This window comes from Mirounga leonina, unplaced genomic scaffold, assembly GCF_011800145.1.
Source record: "Mirounga leonina isolate KUSES-001 unplaced genomic scaffold, KU_Mleo_1.0 Mir_82, whole genome shotgun sequence".
NCBI lineage: Eukaryota > Metazoa > Chordata > Mammalia > Carnivora > Phocidae > Mirounga > Mirounga leonina.
Window position 1 is genome coordinate 56,336,656 of NW_023270825.1, and position 22,207 is coordinate 56,358,862.

The window sequence follows — 22,207 nt, forward strand, 5'->3', positions numbered from 1 at the left end:
CTAGAGTGATTTGAACAGACTATTGTAAGAAATATGGATACTGATGACTCTGTTGTTGAAAACTCAGAATGAAGTAAGGAGCATGGTAGATGAAAACTAAATTGCTCAGCGGATATATGAACCATCATGAATAAACTGTTAGAAATATGGACAGAGAAAGTACTTCCAGTGAGGGCCCAGGAGGAAATGAGAAACATGTTTCTAGAAACTAGAGAAAGGTGATCCTTTGTTAAATAGTGGCAGAAAGCTTAGTGGAACTCTGCCCTGCAGTTATGTGGAAAAGAAAATTTGTGAGTTTTGAACCTGGATATTGAGCTGAGGAGATTTCTAAACAAGTGTTAGATGATCTTCTTGAGGCTTAGAGTAAAAATATGAGAATTTAAGAGGAAAAAAAATGTTAAATGAATAGGAACCAGAACTTCAGGATTTGAGAAATTTTCAGACTATCCAGATCCAAAAAAATGCTAAAATTAAGAGATTCACAGTCAGGAAGCATGCTCTAGACAAACAAAACACACCCAGGAATGTAGCTCTACAAACTTTTGCCTCAGAAAGATCAAGGGGTCAAAGTATTCAGTTACATGAAAAGCTCTTTGAACAGACTAAAAGTGTGGATCACAGATCTCATTTAAACCAGGAAAGGATCTAGGAAGTTTAAGGGCATTTTCCCTCAGCTATCTCAGCAAAAGTCAAAAATAAGAATGGGATTATCTAGGAAAGAGCTATGGACAATCCTCCCGCTAATGACATAAATCACAGTGACATATACAGGAGACTCTCAAGGTTCTTAAGTACTTTATACAAGCAGAGACACCACCACCTTGGACCAAAAGGAAATAGGAGTCCCAAATAAAAGGAGGCCATAGCTGTGCACCACTACACCCTCCCTTCCAAATACTACTGGCAGGAAACAAGCTGATAAAACCATCAGCTGTAAACACTTGCTGCCTTTTATGAGAAAAAGAAGAATGACTCAGAGCAGAGAGCCTAGAGGCTAGAGGGTAGAGCCACAAGCTATAAAGGATTATCCCCAGGTCTTGAAATCTAATACAGTTTTCCAGGTTGAGTTTCAAAATTTCTTGGGAGTGGTGACTCCTTTCTCCTTCCATTTTATCCATTTTTCAACCAGGATGTCTATAAGTATTATCTTACATCTGGTCCCATCACATATTATGGAAGCAGATCATTTGCTCTTTAGTTTCACATGCCCATAGATGGGGAGAAAATATGCCAAAGACAGATTATCAAAGCCTCAAGTATACCTAATCTGGATGATATAGATAATGATATTTGAGATTTTTCAGCTGATAAGATTTAGGTAAGACTTTGGACTTAGAGTTGATGTTGTAATGCATCAAGACTTTTGGAGGATTTGGGATGTGGGATGAATTGTATGTATTTTTTATGTGGGAAGAATGTGAATCATTTGAAGCCAAAGAGTGGACTGTAGTAGGTAGAATAATGGTCCCTCAAGATGTCCATTGCCTAATGTCTGGAGCTTGTGAATATGTTAACTTATATGGCAAAAGGGACTTTACAGATGTGATTAAGAATATAGACTTTGATGTGGGGAGATTATCCTGTATTATATGTATATATAATTGCATAGTCCTAATAGTGAAGAACCTTTCCTGGCTGTGGTCAAAGAGAAACACAATGATGGAAGATGGCTCAGAATGGGGACACATGACAAGAACTTGACCTGCCATTACTGGCTTTGAAAATGGGTAAAGGGAACCATTAGCCAAAGAATTCTGTGGCCTTGTAGAAGTTGAGAATGACCTTTAGTTTATAGCCAGCCCAACAACAGGGACCTCAGTCCTACAACCACAAGGGATTGAATCCTCCCAGCAATTCAAATGAGCAAGGAAATGGTTCATTCCTCAGAGCCTCAAGAAAGGAGGAGAATGCTGTTAACATCTTTATTTTAGTGCAGTGATAGCTGGATCAGACCTCTGACCAACAGAACTGTAATTAAAAAAAAATGTTGGTTAAACCATTAAGTTTGTGGTAATTTGTTATGTCAATAACATAAAACTAATACAGGTGTTATTGAAAACTGAACTTGCTACTTATAAAAATAACATGAAATTCAGTGTGGTTGAGGCACAGAGTATTTAAGCTAGAGTAGCAGGCAAAATAATGAAGCTACCAAGAAGGGTGGGCCAGATTATGCATACCTTTTCATCTAATGGGATTCTTAGTTCTATGAAATGGGGACCAATGATAGACCAACTATAAAAGGAAACGTTTTGGAAAATGAGCAGAAACTGAAGCAGTTCTAGAAGGCCAAAAGCAATAATTATCCAGAACAATGCTTCCACCATCATTTGGCAAACTGCTGCTGAGTCCACAAATGCACAGATTTTAACCAGCACTTTGATTTTGCCTCAGCTGCTACAAATTCAGTTCCAGACATAAATGTTCTGAAAAGCAAGTCCATATCAAGTGCATATATTCTTTCTACAAGGATGTTGATGGAGTTCCTCTGACTTCTGCAATGAAAGACAGGGATTTCCCTATTGTAAACATTATACTTAAGAGAGGAGGAAAATAGGAAGGAGGAATTCTCACTGAAAATGACAAATGGTCAAGTTTTGTATGTGTCACAAGACTCTTAGTAGACTTTAAGTATAAAAGACCAAGGCTAATTTACCAGACATATAAGGTAACTTAGGAATGCACAATAGCAGATCATATCCAATTGCCAGTATGTTCTGATGAATAAAAGAAACCATAGAAAGAGAAATGCACTTTTTTTTTAAGATTTTATTTATTTATTTGACAGAGAGAGACACAGCCAGAGAGGAACACAAGCAGGGGGAGTGGGAGAGGGAGAAGCAGGCTTCCCACGGAGCAGGGAGCCCGATGTGGGGCTCCATCCCAGGACCCTGGGATCATGACCGGAGCCGAAGGCAGACACTTAATGACTGAGCCACCCAGGTGCCCTGAGAAATGCACTTTTTAAAAAAAACTCAATCCCAAACAAAAATCAATGTTATTTTCTATTTGGTAAAACCTGTAAGTTCTCAGAACCATGTGATCTGCAGCTTTCAAAGTGAGTAGGGCAGGTAAATATCCAATTGAACATGACCAGTGACTCAGCAAAAGAATTCACAAGTGTGAGAAAGACCACCACATGTACCCTCATTGTTGTATACTAAAATCAACATCACTAAACAGTCTGAGTAGTCTGGAAATCTGGACACAAAGAAACTTCTGTACCATCCTCTGCTGGGAAAGGGAAAGAAAGGGTTTCCTTTAAGTAGTGACATCTAAAAGCTATAATTTCCTTGGCATGTACTGCATTCAGGTACATTCTACTAATTGTTTGACATGTTGCCCTCATAAGAGCTCTATGAAGTGGGCATTATAGTACCCCTTTTACAAATAGAGATTCTGAAATACAAAACTTGAGAATTTGCTGAAGTTATGAAGATAGTAAGGGACAAGGGACAGGTCAAGACTGAATATTGGTTATGGTAGGAAAGAAACATACAATGTCCCAAAGAAGAACTTATATATTATCTCTCTCTCTCTTCTCCATTAAGTAGGAAGAACACTGGAAAAATCATGAAAAGCAACACTTTCACAACTCTAGAAATTAAACAAAAGATTGCAATAATTCCAGGGCCACTGATTCAAGAAAAATGGCTGAATCTCAGCAAAAACAGTGTTCTTTGTGGCATGTGACTTGTCACAACAAAGGGATCCTCCATAAGATTAACATTTGACAATAAGAAAATAGAAAACTTGAACAACATCAGAAATCAACTAGAATTAAAGCACATCTACTCAAGAGCAGCAGACTACACATTCTTTTCAAGTGTACATGGAATATTCTCTAGGATAGACCATATGTTAGTTCATAAAATAAGACCCAAGAAATTTCAAAGGACTGAAATCATATAAAGTATCTTTTTTTTCCTTAAGATTTTATTTATTTATTTGAGAGAATGAGATAGAGAGAACATGAGTGGAGGGAGGGGCAGACGGAGAAGCAGACTCCCTACTGATCAGAGAGCTTGACAGGGGGCTCATGACCTAAACCAAAGGCAGATGCTTAACCGACTAGGCCACCCAGCCACCCAACAGTTTAATTATAAATTAATAACGGAAGGAAGTTGTTGAATTCACAAATATTTGGAAATTAACACACATAGATAACCAATAGATCAAAGAAGAAATCACAAAGGAAATTAGATAATACTTTACTATGAATTAAAACAAAAACAACACTTAAAACTTATGGTATTCAAATCCCTTTCACAAAGGTAGCACCAAAGGCAAAGAAGGAAGCCCCTGCCCCTCCCAAAGCCAAAGCCAAAACAAAGCCTTTGAAAGCCAAGAAAGCGGTGTTGAAAGGCATCCACAGTCACACACACACACACACACACACACACACACAAAAACTGCATGTCACCTACCTTCCCATGGCCCAAGACATTGCCTCTCTGAAGGCAACCCAAATATCTTTGAAAGAGCACCTCCAGGAGAAACAAGCTTGACCACTATGCCATCATCAAGTTCCCACTGCATATCGAGTCAGCCATGAAGAAAATGGAAGACAATGACACAGTTGTGTTCATTGTGGATGTCAAGGCCAACAGGCACCAGATCAAAGAGGCTGTGAAGAAGCTCTATGACACTCACGTGGCCAAGGTCAACACCCTGATCAGGTCCGATGGAGGGAAGAAGGCATAGGTTCAACTGGCTTCTGACTATGATGCTTTGGTTGTTGCCAATAAAATTGAGATCATCTAAACTGAGTCTAGCTGGCTAAATCTAAATATAAATTTTTTCATCGTAAAAACAACAACAACAAAAACATGGTATTCAGCTGAAGTATTTCCTAAAGGGGAATTATAGCTGCAAATCTCTACCTTAAAAAAAAAATGAAATATCTCAAATCATTAACCTAAACTTCTACCTTAAGAACTAAAAAAAGAAAAACAGACTACATTCATATCAAGCAAAATGAAAGAAATAATAAAGATCAGAATGTAGGTAGAAACAGTAGAGAAATTGAATGAAGACAAAAGGGTTTTTTAAAAAGATCACCAAAATTAATCAGGTTTCAGCTTGACTGACCAAGAAAATTTTTAAGAGAGAGAGAGAGAGAAAGGAGGAGGCAGGAAAGAGACTCAATTTATTAAATCAGGAATGAAAGAGGGGCATCACAGCAACTTCTTCCTAGAAACATCGCCAAAGGCAAGGGAAACAAGGGCAAAAATGAACTATTGGGACCTCATCAAGATAAAAAGCTTTTGCACAGCATAGGAAACAGTCAACAAAACCAAAAGACAACCGACAGAATGGGAGAAGATATGTGCAAATGACATATCAGATAAAGGGCTAGTATCCAAAATCTAGAAAGAACTTATCAAACTCAACAGCCAAAGAACAAATGATCCAATCAAGAAATGGGCAGAAGACATGAACAGACACTTTTCCAAAGAAGACATCCAAATGGCTAACAGACACATGAAAAGTGCTCAACATCGCTCGGCATCAGGGAAATCCAAATCAAAACCTCAATGAGATACCACCTCACATCAGTCAGAATGGCTAAAATTAACAAGTCAGGAAACGACAAATGTTGGCAAGGATGCGGAGAAAGGGGAACCCTCCTACACTGTTGGTGGGAATGCAGGCTGGGGCAGCCACTCTGGAAAACAGTGTGGAGGTTCCTCAAAAAGTTGAAAATAGAGCTACCATACGACCCAGTAATTGCACTACTGGGTATTTACCCCAAAGATACAAATGTAGGGATCCAAAGGGGTACATGCACCCCGATGTTTATAGCAGCAATGTCCACAATAGCCAAACTATGGAAAGAGGATGGTGTCCATTGACAGATGAATGCATAAAGAAGAAGTGGTATATATATACAATGGAATATTATGCAGCCATCAAAAGGAATGAGATCTTGCCATTTGCAATGACATGGATGGAACCAGAGGGTATTATGCTGAGTGAAATAAGCTAATCAGAGAAAGACATGTATCATATGACCTCACTGATATGAGGAATTCTTAATCTCAGGAAACAAACTGAGGGTTGCTGGAGTGGGGGGTGGGAGGGATGGGGTGGTTGGGTGTTAGACATTGGGGAGGGTGTGCTATGGTGAGCGCTGTGAATTGTGTTAAGACTGATGAATCACAGACCTGTACCTCTGAAACAAATAATACATTATATGTTAAAAAAAAAAAAAAAAAGAAGAAGAAGAAGAAGATAGCAGGAAGGGAAGAATGAAGGGGGGAAAATTGGAGGGGGAGACGAACCATGAGAGACTATGGACTCTGAGAAACAAACTGAGGGTTCTAGAGGGGAGGGAGGTGGGGGGATGGGTTAGCCTGGTGATGGGTATTAAAGAGGGCATGTACTGCATGGAGCACTGGGTGTTATATGCAAACAATGAATCAATGGAACACTACATCAAAAACTAATGATGTAATGTATGGTGATTAACATAACATAAAAAAAAAAAAACAAAGGGGGCATCATCACCAACCTTAAAAATATAAAAACAATAATGAGAAAAATATGTGAAGAAATGTATGCCAACAAATTAGATAATCTAGATCAAATGTACAAACTTCTAGAAAGACAAAAATTACCCAAAGAGATTCAGAAAGAAATAGAAAATCTAAATAGACCTATAACATTTAAAGAAATTGAATAAGTAAGTTTTAAATCTGGTAGGCAGAATTATGTCCATGTCTTAAACCCTGCAACCTGTAAATATGTTGCCTTACATGGAAAAAAGAGACTTTGCATGTATGATTAAATTAAGGAACTTGAGACAGGGAGATTATTTCCCCAGTCAGTGTTCTAACCTAATTATGTAGGTCTTTAAATGCAGAGAACCATTTCTGGCTGGAGTCAAGCCAAGATGTGACTATGGAAGAATGATCAGAGAGGTCCAACTTTGCTAGTTTTGAAGATGGATGAAGAGAGCCAGCAGCCAAGGAATGCAGCTGCCCTCTAGAAGGTGGAAAAGGCAAGAAATGCATTCTGGACTTCCAGAAACTCTAGGGGGGCAAAAAAGAAGCACTGCCAATATCTTGATGTTAGCTCTGCAAAACCTGTGCTGGATTTCTAATATACAGAACTGTAAGATAATAAATTTGTGTTTTTTAAACCACTAAGTTTGTGTTTATAGCAGCAAAAGAACATTAGCACAGAAACTTCCCACAATAAAATCCAACACCCAGATGGCTTCACTGGTGAATTCTATCAAAAATTTAAACCAGTGCTACCTAAAGGCTTCCAAAAAATAGAAAAGGTAACATTTCCTAACTTATTTTGTAATTAGTGTTATACTGACACCAAAACTAGACAAAATCTTCACAGGAAAACTACAGACCAATATTCCTTATGAATATAAATGCAAAAGGCTCAACAAAATAATAGCAAACTGAATCCAGCAACATATAAAAAGGATTATTTACCATGACTAAGTGGAATTTTTTGCTTGGAGTGTAAGATTGATTTAATACATGAATATCAATCAATATAACCACCAAATTAACAGAATAAAGGACAATATAGCAGAAAAAGCATTTGACAAAATCCAACACCTTTTCATTATAAAAACACTCAAAAAATATGACAGTAAAAAAAAATTCCTCACTCTGTTATCTATGAAAAACCCACAGCTAATATTATATTTAATGGTGAATATGAATTCTTTCTTTTTATGCTTAGGAAGAAGGCAAGATGTCCACTCTTACCTGGAGATTCTAGTCACAGCAACTAGGCAAAAGAGAAATAAAAGGCATTGGAAAAGGCATTGGAAAAGAAGAAGCAAAACTATCTGTATTCACAGATGACATGATGTTGTTCATAGAAAATCTTGAAGAATAAATAAAAATAATCCCAGAATTAATGAACTTAGCAAAGTTGCAGGATAGGAGATCCATATACAAAAATCAATCTATTTCTATCCTCTAACAATGAATAAGAAATGCAATTAAGAAAACAATTCCATTCATATGAGCAGCAAAATAATTCAATACTTAAAATTACATTTAATTAAAGATGTATAAGATGTATATGCCAACACTTACAAAATATTGTTGAATGTAATTAAATAAGACCTAAGTAAATTAAAAACCACCCTGTGTTTAGATGGACTGGAAGATTTAATATTGTTAAAGTGAAAACCATCTTATGTTCAGATGGATTGGAAGACTTAATATTTTTAAGATGGAATACATTTTTGTATTTCATACAATTCCATTCAAACAAAGTTGATAACAGAAGAAATTGATATTTTTATATAAAAATACCTTCCAAAATTGACTCTGGTCAAGTTTTAACTGAACAATGACAACAGAAAATATAGAAAGTAGTTAAAGAGCTCCCCCAGGTAAAAGTATCAGGTCCATATGGCTTTATAGTAACTTACTATTAAAAATGCTTTTATGTAAGATGCTAATTGTTCTAGAGCATAGAAAAAGAAAAAAATATTCAAATTTCCTTTTTGAATGAATGTAATAGTTCTCAAACCCTGACAATGAAAAGTATAGAAATGCTCACCTTAAGAATGTTTGTAATAATACAAATATACATATACACATACACACACATACCTTATCTCAACATCTAGCATCTTTTTTTTAAGATTTTATTTATTTATTTGAAAAAGAGAGAGTGGGTGAGAGAGAGAGCATGAGCAAGGGGAGGGGGAGAAGCAGACTCCCCTGCTGAGCAGGGAGCCTGACTCAGGGCTCGATCCCAGAACTCTGAGATCAGGACCTGAGCCGAAGGTACTCGCTCAACCGGCTGAGCCACGCAGGCACCCCTCAACATCTAGCATCTTAATGAGAAAGTCTGAAGTCAGGAAAAAAGAAAGGCTGCCCAATATCTCCACTAATGTTAAACATTTGTTGAAGGTATCCACAAGTACAATCAGAGGAAAGAAAGGATGAGAGACTTTACAATTGCAATGCAGAAAGCAAAATAATAATATTTTGCAACAGTAAGATACTTCAACCTTACAATTGTATATTTTCATGTTACTACAAATAGTTGGAGTATTTAACAAATGGCAAGTGATAAATAAACATGCAGAACTCAAAAAACTTCATACACATAAAAATGTCTGGGATGCCTGGGTGGCTCAGTCGGTTAAGCGGTTGCCTTCAGCTCAGGTCATGATCCCGGGGTCCTGGGATCGAGTCCCGCACTGCGCTCCTTGCTCAGCAAAGAGCCTGCTTCTCCCTCTGCCTGCCGATCCCCCTTTTTGTGCAGTCTCTCTCTGACAAATAAGTAAAATCTTTAAAAAAAAAAAAGTCAGAAGATATCATAGGAGACTCCATTTACCATACTGAAATAGGTGAATAAATTGGCACTCCATTTTCTGAGATAGTAAGATAACATCATAAAGATAGTAAGACAACATCATAAACATCATAAAGCCCACTATTATGGGCTTAAGTGGGTTCCCCCAAAAGATATGTTAAAGTCCTAACACCTGGAACCTGTGAATGAATGTGGCCTTATTTGAAAATAGAGTTGTTGGAGATAAGAGTCTTTAGGGTGGGTCCTAATCCAGTATGACTGGTGTCCTGAGAAGACGGACATACAGGAAGAAGACAGACATGTGATGACAGGCAGAGATTGAAGTGATGAGTCCAACAAAGCCAAAGAACACCAAGGATTGCAAAATTTCTGGCAAACACCAGAAACTAGGACGAGGCAAGGAAGGATCTTCCATTAGAGACTTTAAGAAGGAAGTATAGACTGACCTACACCTTGATTTTTGAATTTCTAGCTTCCAGAACTATGATATAATAAATAAGTCATCCAGTTTATGGAACTTTGTTATGATAAGCCTTGGAAACTAAGAAAGATACTAATATATCCTAAGTTAAACTAAAAATTTAATGTGATTCATAGTTTATTTAAAAGAAAAAAGCTCAGATAGCCTGAAAACGCTTGAAAAAGAAAAAAAAATGATGACAGTAGCTTTATCAAACATTAAACAGAACATAAAGCCTCTATAATTAAAATAGTGTGGTCCTGGTGCTTAAATATAAAGAAAGAACCATTGAACAGAATAGAAAATCCCAGAAGTAAACCCAATTGCATATCAGAATTTCACATGTGATAAGGTGGCTTTAAAGTTTTTTTAAATAAATGGCTTGAGACTAACTAAAAAGAAAAAAAACTGGATCTACTTCTCATATCATACGCCAGAATAAATTCCAAGTGATATTTAACCTTAGTATATAGAACTGTTGAATCATTATATTGTATACCTTAAACTAATATAACACTGTATGTTAATTATACTTGGATTCAAAAAATAAATTTAAAAAAGAATTTTTGTAATATTTAATATTTAACTTAATTTTAATACCGATAATTCAGAAATGTTTCAGCTTCATAGCTTATTAATGATAATATTTACATATTTATGATTGTTGTCAAACTTGAAAATCTTCTCTCGTTTCTTTCATATATAAACTATACAATTTCATAGCATTTCATGCTTTATTGTGAAATGACTAATCTTAGATATTCTTTGACTGAACAACACTCATTAGCAAATGTGCCAATAATTGGAAATGGTTCCATATATTAATTCTGCTGCCAGATGGCTAAAATAGTTTCACTGTCACTACACATGTATTTCCATTGCCCAGGGCCATGTTCATATAGCGATGAGACTTCTGGTCCTACACCTTAGGCTCACAAAGTCAGGTAAATCAGCACAGTGAGTGTGGGAACAATTGTAGACACCATTCCTACACCAGGATAGCAAGCAATAACTATAAACAAAATGACTATAAAACATAAATACATCCCACTAAATTCATCTTCCCCTTTAGCTGCAACCCAAACATACCATTACGTAATACCACCTGACTAAAGGAAAAGTGTAATGAACAGGATGTGTGATACAAGATGGTGGGTCTTAACTAACTGCAGTTAAAACAATTTTTTTTTGAAAACTTATAAAATTATTCAACCACATTAATTTGTTACTAGGACCTCTACCAGGGGAAGCAAAGGGATCTGAAGCTTAAGCTTTTTATTAATTTCATAATAAATCCACCTGTAAATAAAATGGTTTTAGAAACAGGAATCAGAACTCTTTTTATCAACTTTATGCTCATGAAAATTCTCCAGATGATAATGGACTATTATGCAATGAAATAATTCAATATGATGCCCAATTAAAGATTTGCATCAAGTCATCACATGGGTTGGGAGCAGGGCCAGGGCAAAGGAGTAGTATTGATGAGAAGAAACTCAGCAAATAGAGAAAATAAAAATCCAGCTTGGTGATTCTAATCATCACAGAGTTATGATGCTTCAGACCTTGTCATTTGTTCAGAGTTAACCCTAAAGAAGGCTCTCTTACCTCTTCACACTATAAATTGGGGAGAGGCAACAATTCCTAAATTTATGTACACTTGTGACCCTCAAAGCATTTATCAGCTCACTGCACCATGAACTGTGACAGTGTGTGTGTGTTCTAGGTCTTAAGACTTTTAAAAATCCATTCTAACAGCCCTTTCTTGGACCATGATTTCTAATATTATGAAGGACTTCTGGCATTAAATTCTTTTAAATGTGTCTGTGAAATATGTATAATTTACAGTTTTCTCTTTTTCTCCAGTCTAATGAAGTGTGCAAGTAGGCTGGGAATCATTTCTATTTTAAATACTGTAACTGTAAATTGTCTTCAACTAAATCACCCAATAAATGAATATCTTAAGCTTATAATAATACACTTTCCTGAATAAAAATCTAATTAATACATATGAGCTTAAAGCATTTTATATCAAAAGAAGCAGACATCTTATTTTATTTCAGGAATAAGACATCAGAGAGCTCACCATTTTTTTTTTTTAAGTTTTTTTTTATTTATTTTTACAGAGAGAGAGGCACAGTGGGAGAGGACACGTAAGCAGGGGGAGTGGGAGAGGGTGAAGCAGGCTTCCCGCCAAGCAGGGAGCCTGATGAGGGGCTTGATCCCAGGACCCTGGGACCGCGACCTGAGCTGAAGGCAGACGCTTAACGACTGAGCCACCCAGGCGCCCCCAGAGAGCTCACCATTAACTTCAGCTCCAACAACTTGGTCATTTAAGGCAGTTACTGAGTTAAGAAACAGCCCAATGTACCAGATCCATTATCATACAACAATCTTATTTTATAGAGTTTTCTATTAGTTATACATAGTGAAAATCTCCTACTATCTCACACTGGCTTTTTTTTTTAGGCATTCTTATGGACACAATCATTTCTCAGTCCACTTGGTTTGATTCTGGTCAGGAGACAGTAACAAGTAGCTCTTTATTCCCAGAAACATCACCATTCTTAATCCAAATAAAGAGTTCATTTTCCCAACTATTTAGAGCAAAATTATTGGAGATACAGAAGCTTGTGGTTTCAGCTTCTGGCTGTGTAACTTTAGAAAAAAACATTTTATCAATTTGTACTTCAATCACTATAGCTTTTGAAGATTTTATTTATTTATTTGACAGAGAGAGATATAGCGAGAGAGGGAACACAGCAGGGGGAGTGGGAGAGGGAGAAGCAGGCTTCCCACTGAGCAGGGAGCTTGAAGCAGGGCTCAATCCCAGGACCCTGGGATCATGACCTGAGCCGAAGGCAGACGCTTAATGGCTGAGCCACTCAGGTGTCCCTCAATCACTATAGCTTTTAAAAATGAAAATGTGAGTGACAGAAGAAATAAAAAAAAAAAAATCTCAGGTTATACTCAGGTCCAAAGCTGAATTTTGGAAAATCAGAAAATGTCCTAAGTGCAAATAATCTTTATTTACACTATACTTACACACTCCCTTACAGACTACATGGTTTCCTCCCTGGAGAGTCTATACCTACTTGATTGCTATTTCTCTTCCTTGCTTCTGGCCCCTTCTACTAATACTAATTTTACTATAAGTTAGTAAATTCCCTCATAATTTTGTAATTACCCATTTGTACTTCCAGATTTATCTTCCTTTACTCTCTTTGTTGAACATTAAGGATAATTTAGGGAATAAATGCCTATTACATGCCCCTACTTAAACTCCTTCCATTGTTTTAATGTATTCATAATGTCTTGTTAATATGTATATCCACAAGATATTCCCCATCTAGGAATGGATTTTATACCTCATTCTGTGCTAAGGTAGTTTATCTATTCTTTCCCATTATCTGAGACCCAGAATCATTATCTTGATATATATCAGTGGTTACTGTAAAAATCTGCATTTAACAGCTCACAGAGTATGAAAAAAGTGTAAACCCCCATTCCAACCTTTACCCTCTGCCTTAGACAGTTGAACAAATTTAAAAGAAGAAAAAAAGGATGACTATGAATTCTCAAATCAATGGTCTAAGGCAGCCAATAAAATCTGTACAAATGCAACAGAAATTTGGCACAGAACTGTTGAAGAGAAATCACAAATAAATGTGTTCTTGCCTTTGTCATAAGCCAGTTTTACAGGCTTTCAACATCTTATCTGGCATCACTTTTCTGTTCTCAATGAAGTGCTGACATTCTGGTATTTCCCCCAACTCCCCCCCACCCCTCCGCCGCCCATTCCACTAAATCTATGTGAAGCTTCCATTGAATCTTTCCATCCAGTGGGATGGTATGAACTAAAATGTTTTATGAGATCTTTAGAAAGGAAAACATGCTACTCCTAAGAAAGTTGACCAATTCAGGAGCTACATACATTTTCATTTGAGAAAAGTGCAGTAAAACTGCTCTTGCCTTGGGGACAAGAGTAATCTCTTCCATTTCTTTGATGTCCTCACAGAATCTAATACTGTGCCAGCATGCAGTGTTCACTCAAAAATACAAATGGCATATATCTGAAGTATGTGGTATTTCACTATCGCTATGACCTCTAATGTCTTCTGTGTTGTGGTGGCCAGAGGCCATCACTGTCACAGAGGAGAAACATCAGTTAAAAAATGAAATAATTGGGGCGCCTGGGTGGCTCAGTTGGTTAAGCGACTGCCTTCGGCTCAGGTCATGATCCTGGAGTCCCGGAATCGAGTCCCGCATCGGGCTCCCTGCTCAGCAGGGAGTCTGCTTCTCCCTCTGACCCTCCCCCTCTCATGCTCTCTCTCTCATTCTCGCTCTCAAATAAATAAATAAAATCTTTAAAAAAAATGAAGTAATTATTTACATTTTAATGTGTATTCCTGACATGAAATTTAAGAGAAATCATAAATGGATTCAGAAGTGTTAACAGATTTAAAAAAATAACATCTCATCCCTTTCCACATAGACATACACACACCTGCACAACACAGGCTAATAAGCTCACATACATGGACAGCTCTAGCAGGAAGTAAAGCAAATCATGTCCCACTGAAGGATATACCCACTAATTTCTATTTGAAGGGACTTTTGAATAAAAGGTAGATGTCTAGTACGAGTCCATTTTGTCCTTAAGGACTCTGTGATGTATTTTATAGTGTTGTTGAATATTAATTAATATTATATATGTAATTAATTAATCATATTAACGTATTAGGGTCTCAGTCACAAAGGAAGGAAATTAATATAATAGCATATGGGAAACTTTGAGTCCGAGCATCTTGAAAGTCAAGAATTTGGTTATTCTCAAGAGTTTGGCATTAAAAGACAATCCCCCCACCCCCGTCATGGAAAACAGTTTTTTACTGGCTTTTGACAGTTTGGTTGAAATTTGTCACCAACTAGTCTTACTACACAACAATTTTCCACACACACACTCTTTCACACTCCTGCTATTACCTTTTTATCTGCCCAGCTTATCAATGTAAAGAAATTTCCTAATTCAAATATAACAGTTGTAATCTCTGTCATTTCCTCATGGCACCTCCCATTGTTCCAGTTTAATTTTTATATTGAAAATGTGTTGAACACTCAAAACTGCATCATTGATAAACCCTATTACATCTGCAGCATCCTATACTGTGGTTTTGGCAAGATCTGGTTTCCTAAGGCCACTCTGGTCAAAGGCAGATTTTGCCCTTAGCTCACTCAACACTCAGGCAATGCCCTTGCCTTTGTCTCGTAATTCTAGCACATAAAATGCAATTATAGATAAAATCCTCTTGAGACTAGTTTTTCATTGTCTCTTCAAAGTACATTTTCTTCATGCATTAAATCATATCCCAGGACATCCCACAACACTAGCAGCAGCCTGAATTCTTGCTCCCTCTGTGTCTAAGAGGCCGATTTATATTCTCACTCTAATGCCTGTAAGTTCTAGTCAATTCTCCTGATATATTTGTAGTTGAGATCACAATTTTTTAAAGCAGGGTTCTTGACATGTTAATAGGTAATCAATAAACATAATTTACTTAAAAAATTTGAATGAAATAGATTATTTGGAAACTAAATTGTAGATTATTTTTGACTCATAAACTTTCAACATTTAAAAAAGGTATTTTCCCCTCTCTATATGTATTGCTGCCATCAACTCTATGGCTTTTGGCTACAATGTTATGTTGATTTTCACCTAATCTCTATAATAACTATTTTATCTTTCTAGTTATAAGCCCTCTGGCCTGGGATTATTATGAGCTTTACTCAATATACCCAGATGATACTTTACTTTGTCTTTAGTACCTTTGTTTTTCTCTCAGGAAAATATTTTAACAGAAACAAGTGGATCAAAAGTTGTAATTTATCTTATATATTAAAATTGTCTTTAAGTCTTCTGCAGGTAAAAGAATTATGTTAGAAATTTCAAAAAATCTGATTAGCTTTAGTTTCTAGATGCTATCACATTTTTAAAAGCTTTTAAGTCTTTCTTCATTTCTCTTCCATCCTTCCTTTCTCTCTCCCTCCTTTCCTTACTTCCTTCTTTCTGCCAATAAATGTTCATGGAACACATATTTTGTACCAATAACACAGTAGGTGGTGATAAAGCTAGAACTAACTAGCACACTCATTGGTCTTATGAACTATTGGGATGTGTTGACATATTTTTAAGTGTTGGGGTCTAATTTTGGAATGTTTTAAATTATCCTTTATAAACTCATTACATTGTTAAGCTAAAGCCAGCTGTATGATAATAGATCAGATCATGTTGGAATCCTACTTTTTATTTGCACCTGATATTTCAGATCTACATCACTTAAAGGGAAAACAACACAGGCGTTTCCCTTCTGATATTTAAAGGTAGATATCTGAGTAATTATAATGACAGTAAATCTGGATAAATAAGTTAAGAATGCCCAAAGGTACTATAATTGTTGTCTCAATCTTTCCTATAAAGAAATTCATCTGGGCCCTAAAGGCTTATGAGACTCGGGTTTACCACATACAGTGGTCACAAAGGTAAGTGGGACGTGCCAAGCTATTCTCTCTACCTGAAGAAGGAGGCATATTTTCTTTCACACAAAAATTATACCTAATGACTCAGCCTTGTTCCTAGGAGCCTGTATCTTCCAAGAGGGGGAGTCCTTTTACTTATTTGCTCACTGGCTAATGGTGCCCATGATTATATCACTGAAAGTTTATCTTCCTTCCTCCAAGCTGCAAATCATTCTTAAATGGCATCTTCTGGCTTTCTTTACAATAGTGGAAATGTAATCACTATTTCTTTCCCATCTCTCTGCAAAGCCTGGAAACCTGAATGAAGGCAGAAGCTCAAAATATTGTGGATTGTTTTGGCAGCCCAAGCAGCCAGCTGTCGACTGGAGTTCCACAGGACTAGCCAGAGATGTCAGTGGCTGACTCTGGCATCTGTGTTATGAGTGATATCTTGGGATAAAAATCCTACCCCCTCTAGTTTCTTGGCAGCTTAAGAATCTCAGACTGAGATCAAAACATGGCTCTCAATGCCTCAATGGGTTGCTGGAAAATTTTGGACCTACTTGAGCCAGTATGAGATTTGTGCACATCTCTGAGTTTCAATCCAGCTTCGAATTGATACTCAATACCCAAGAAGCAGAGACTTAAAATGAAAAACATTTTTAATTGGTTCACAAGTCCCAAGTTCCATTACCTCTGAAGAAAGAATATTTATAGAGGTTTTTCTGATCTTTCATCTGCCTACAATTGCTTTTCCTAATCAAAAGTAGCAAGGTAAGAGTCTTTCTCTTTTACTAAATATTTGAAATATAGTACTAATCTTTGGAGGCAAGCAGAAGGAAATTATCCTTTTAACTAATAATGGCTGTTTAAATTTCAAAGACTATACAAAAAGACGTGTCCTTATTCTGTTTACAGCATTTTAATCCCTTTCCGTAGCAGCTTGGATATTGTATTACAGTTGTTTTTTTGTTTGTTTGTTTTTTGAAAGCAGAGATGCAGACTCAGGATGCTCAGTTTAGAAGATGAGGAAAACAGTGACTGCTATTAGGATAGGTCTGGAAATGGGGCAGGAGATGAATAGTTGAATTAAGCCACCATATGCCCAGTGAATTAAGTAAAGTCCTAGAACATTAGAAAATGCTTATCTGGTTTAAATAGGAAGTGCTTTGCCTAAAAATACAAAGAAATGAAAATCGAAATTAAATCATACATTGCTGACTAGTTACAGACAGCCAAAATGTTTTACAACTTTGGCACAAAAATGTTATATCAGGAAAAGTGATGAATTTCATAATTACTTTTGAAAATTCCTTCTTACATCAAGGCCTTACAGAAAACCTCACACAGTCATTTTATATATGACATATACATATATGTGTAAGTATATATTTATGTATATGTACATGATTACTAGTTAAATACAAATATACTTCATTGCTAAAGTATAAACTCCTCAAAAGAAATAGACAATATGTTTGGAAAAACCATGGTAAAAGGAAGAATACCTTCTGCAATATTCTGCATTTATAGTTGAAATTGTATATCTTAACAAAAACATAGTTAAAAGGATGATTTTTTTGGCTTGGAAAACTCTGTAAGATCTTAAATGTCAATCTTATGAGGAAAACAACATTTAAAGATTTAAAAATATTTGTTATTTCATTCTGTGGGAATAATTACATAGCCATATGGTGATGGCTTAAGAAATTACATCTTGTCTATAAAGTCTGAGATTCTATTTCTATTCTCAGTTTGTTTGGTTTCAGTTACTACATGATATAAATTTTTAAATAACAATTTATTAAGCCCTTAGTATGCTAGGCATAATGTTAAGGAATTTATAATATTGTCTTATTTCACCCTACAACAATTCTGTCAGATACTATGGTTATCCTTACTTGATAGATGGTACAATAATCTTTAAAAAATTATGTAACAAGCTCAGAGACATTCAGCAAATTTTTTCACATCATATTAACTCCTAATCCCATGCTATTAAAAATTACTGTGCATATCATAATTTCCATTCATTCTCAAAATTTTCTGTTAAAAAGTAAACAAATATCACTGAAGTTTTGTTCACACAAAAGACAGCCAGATCCACTGCAAGACCTACTCTTATGACAAATAACCATCTGTGAAAGAGAATTACAATAAGTTATCATGCCTTGTTCATTTATTTAGGAATAAGATACACAGGACTTACATAGGTTACTCCATAGACAGAGAATGAGAGAGAACATCCTAGTAATACATTTGTCTCATGATCCATACTGTTAACTGGGTACCCACAGTGGCCAGAGGAAGGAAAGGAAGATAGAAATGGAGGGATCCATTCTGAGATCACATCCTTTCAATTGGGTAATATAGTCAACTCAATTCTTCTCTCCTAGATCATGCTCCACACAAAGGTGATCCAAAGCAAAACAAATTCACTCTGACCAGCTATTCTTTATTTACAATAGAATTGATAGAGGCAATATTCATAACCCCAGTAAACATTGGCTTAAGTAGCAGCCAAAAAAAGGTTAAATAATCTAAAATACTAACATAAAAATATCAAATAATAAAGTTTTATGTTTTACTTTTCTATGACACTTATCTCAAATAAATCTTTATATTTATATGAGACTTATTGACTATAATTTTAGAACTAGTGCTGAAACAGCCTTAGTCAGTCAAGTTGGATGCTCAAAAATTTATTAGCCATTCTTGAATATAAATACTGTTCATATCTAGAGGTGAGCTAGAGGTGTTTACAGTTTGGAATAAAGCCCTAACCTTTGGAGGCAGACAGGAAGTTATTCTTTTCTTTAGCAATTTTATTTATATTCTACATTTACATGATTCACTTTTTATACATTGTCATCTCTCCCAGATTAAAGATTATACTATATTTGACAGTTTTCGTTAATCTCCCTCAAATTTCATCAGGACAGCAGAATTCTAGTGAAGATATATATTCAATTGCCTTTGCTGAGAATCTAAGAAAATGCCATTTCATTTTTGGACATAAAATAGGGAAAAGTTACTTTCAGAATCATAAAATTTCCTGACCTAGATATTAAACCTTCTCAAGTACATAGGATAAGAAACAAAGTGTTTCTCTAGGGCTATTTATATTAGATGCTAAGATTTTATTAGAACAGGCAAGTTTTGACAATTTTTAAGACATACTCCAGAAAAGACTTCCTATTCTCTCTATACAGAATAGAATTCCAGGAGTTTCTGGGTGGTGCAGTCGGTTGAGCATCCAACTCTTGGTTTCGGCTCAGGTCATGATCTGAGGGTCATGATCTCAGGGGTCGTGAGATCCAGCGCTGCATCAAGCCCCTCATTGGGCTCCGAGCTCAAGGCAGAGTCTGCTTGAGATTCTCTCTTCCTCTATGCCTCCCTCTCATGCATGCACTCTCTCTCTCTAAATAAATCTTTTAAAAAAAATAGAATTCCGAAGAAATGTATACCATTTAATCAAATAATTAGGTTTGTGTGTCCATTTTAAAAATGGTTCACCCAGGTTTCCAATTGGATTATTATTGCCATCCTCACCACAATTGAATTTAAACACACAATTGAAATTAAACACACTGGAGTGGAATATTTAAAATTAGAGTTAAATGATTAGCAAAAAAAAAAAAGTCATAGATGATTCAGTTATTTTTCGAATAATGGAAGAGTGACTTTCCTTATATTCACTATTGAATAAGAAGAAAATTCTGCAAAACTGTCCCTAAAAATGAAGTACTTTAAATGCTGAGCTCTAATCACCCATTTCTCCAGTCTTAAAATATTGCAGAGCTGACTTCCCAGATGCCAGTTGGCAGCCCAATTTAAAGAAGCAGCCGTCTAGAGAACTGTGCAAAAGAGCTTATATTCTCTCCATGCTGCATGTCATGAAGTCTGCTGCCATCTCATGAGCAATCACAAAGGACACAATGCAATGAAATAGTTAATTAGGAACCTACACAAAACTGCTTTGGCATTGTGGTGCTAACTTCCCTTTTAACCCTATTTGTTATAATTTTGTAATATGCTGTTTGTGCAGACTGCCTCACAAATTCATCTGAGGATTTTCTGAATACATTCATATCCTTCAATTAGATGAACAACTGAAAAAGTTATTCCTCTAAAGAATGGGTTTGATAGAAAATTTTACTTGTTGGTCTTTCATCAAAAACACCACTGCATTTTCAAAGCAATTGTTTGAAGCAATCAGTTAAATACCTAGGTTTTATAGAGGCTTCTCATTTTTTGGTTGCTCAAGGGAAGTCTGGCTACAGTATCCTACTGCTCTGAAATGAACAGAAGCAAGGGAATATAAAGGTAATTTAACTTTAAATAAACCTACTGTTCAGCAATGCTCAGCGGATATAAATGAATACATTTTTTAGAAGCTGTGAATACTTTATCACAGCTATTGTTCTTTTTAATGTATTTCAGAGGCATTGCAGGTAGTATAATTCCAAATGATTTCCACTTCAAGTTCTCACCAGATATAGTTTGCACTTAAACTGAAAACTCAAGAAAAGGTCAAGATGAGCACAATGAGTTCTACACTAAAACACAGCACAGTAAAGGCCGGCTGGAGATGCGATGCGAGTTGAAAAGCATGCAAACTGTGCATACATGCTAAAAGGATGTAGGATTAACTACCTGAACAAAAAAGTTTAAGTATTCAGGGCTAATTATCAGGTTGATTTGATAACTGTGTCTCTTCTTTTGGGCTCTCTGGATGCCCAACTGTCAGACCTCTAATTCCACATCAGCTTATCCAACAAAGGAAAAAGGGGAGATTTCTCAACATTGCTGCAGCTGTATCTGATAGCACATCCATACTTTCAGCTTGGTGCTAAGGGTCAAAATTCTGTTTTTGAGGCATCTTAGGATTCAAGCCAAAATTACTCAGGAAGCACTATTTGTTCATGCTGAGGAACAGTACAGCATGGTGGTTAGGGGTGAGAGGACTTACTTGTTTTGAATCCTCGCTCTACCGCTTAATCATTATATGACTTTAAGTAAGATACTTAACTTTAACTCTCTATGCTTCAGGTCATCATCATAAAAATGGGGGCAATAATAAAACCTCCTACTTAAGGCCTATAAGAGGATTAAATAAGAATTCCATATAGGTAGTACTGAATACTCAATTAGGTCATGGCAGAGAGAAAAGCCCTTAAAACCAGTTATTTTATATATAACCTTGTTTGGTTACTATATAAGAGTGCTGTGCTGGAAGCTGGGGATACGGTAATGTACGATACAGACCTACACTCAAACATAGCCCAGTTGAGGAAACAGAAACAAATAATTAAAATCAAATAGAGTATTTGTGATAAAAATAAGCTGAGTTTTACAAAGGTCTTTTATATTATCGGGGGTGAAAGGAAAGAATTCCAGGAGGAGATGCTATCTGGGCTTATTTTTAAAACATAGTTTCTGAAAAGTTTCAAGTTATTTTTATCTAATTGGATCTTGTATTGCTACTGGAAGACCCAATCCTATTTTCCAACCTCTTTTTTGTCCTCTAATTTTTCCCTCATCTAAATTAGCAAATACCTGAAAGGATATATGACAGAAATACAAATAAAGATAGTAGACAGAAAATTGGTCTAGGATAATAGCTTGCATCGCCCCTTGATATAATCTCCATGATGTCTTGGTGATGGCTTTCTTAGGCTTAAAACAATTAGATATAGTAAGTTATAGAATTCTATAAAAAGTGACCTAATATAACTTTTTAATAAAGCCAAAGGGAAAAAAAATTCCTTTGGAAAAGACCTGAAATTTCTATTATATGCCAAAAATTCTGAAAGACACAGAGGCTTTGAAGCAAAGACCCAGGAAAAATAATCATCTTAAGTACAGGAGAAAAAAAGTGGAAAACACAGACTCCCTGATTCCAAGGGTCCCAAGAAGTCC

The 22,207-nt window shown here is 36.0% G+C and overlaps 1 long non-coding RNA gene across 1 annotated transcript in view; it reads right to left on the reverse strand.

The window, feature by feature from the left end:
* The window catches only part of LOC118002648, a 207,203-nt gene that overhangs the window by 43,127 nt on the left and 141,869 nt on the right, over positions 1-22,207 (reverse strand). The gene's annotated exons all lie outside the window — the stretch shown is intronic.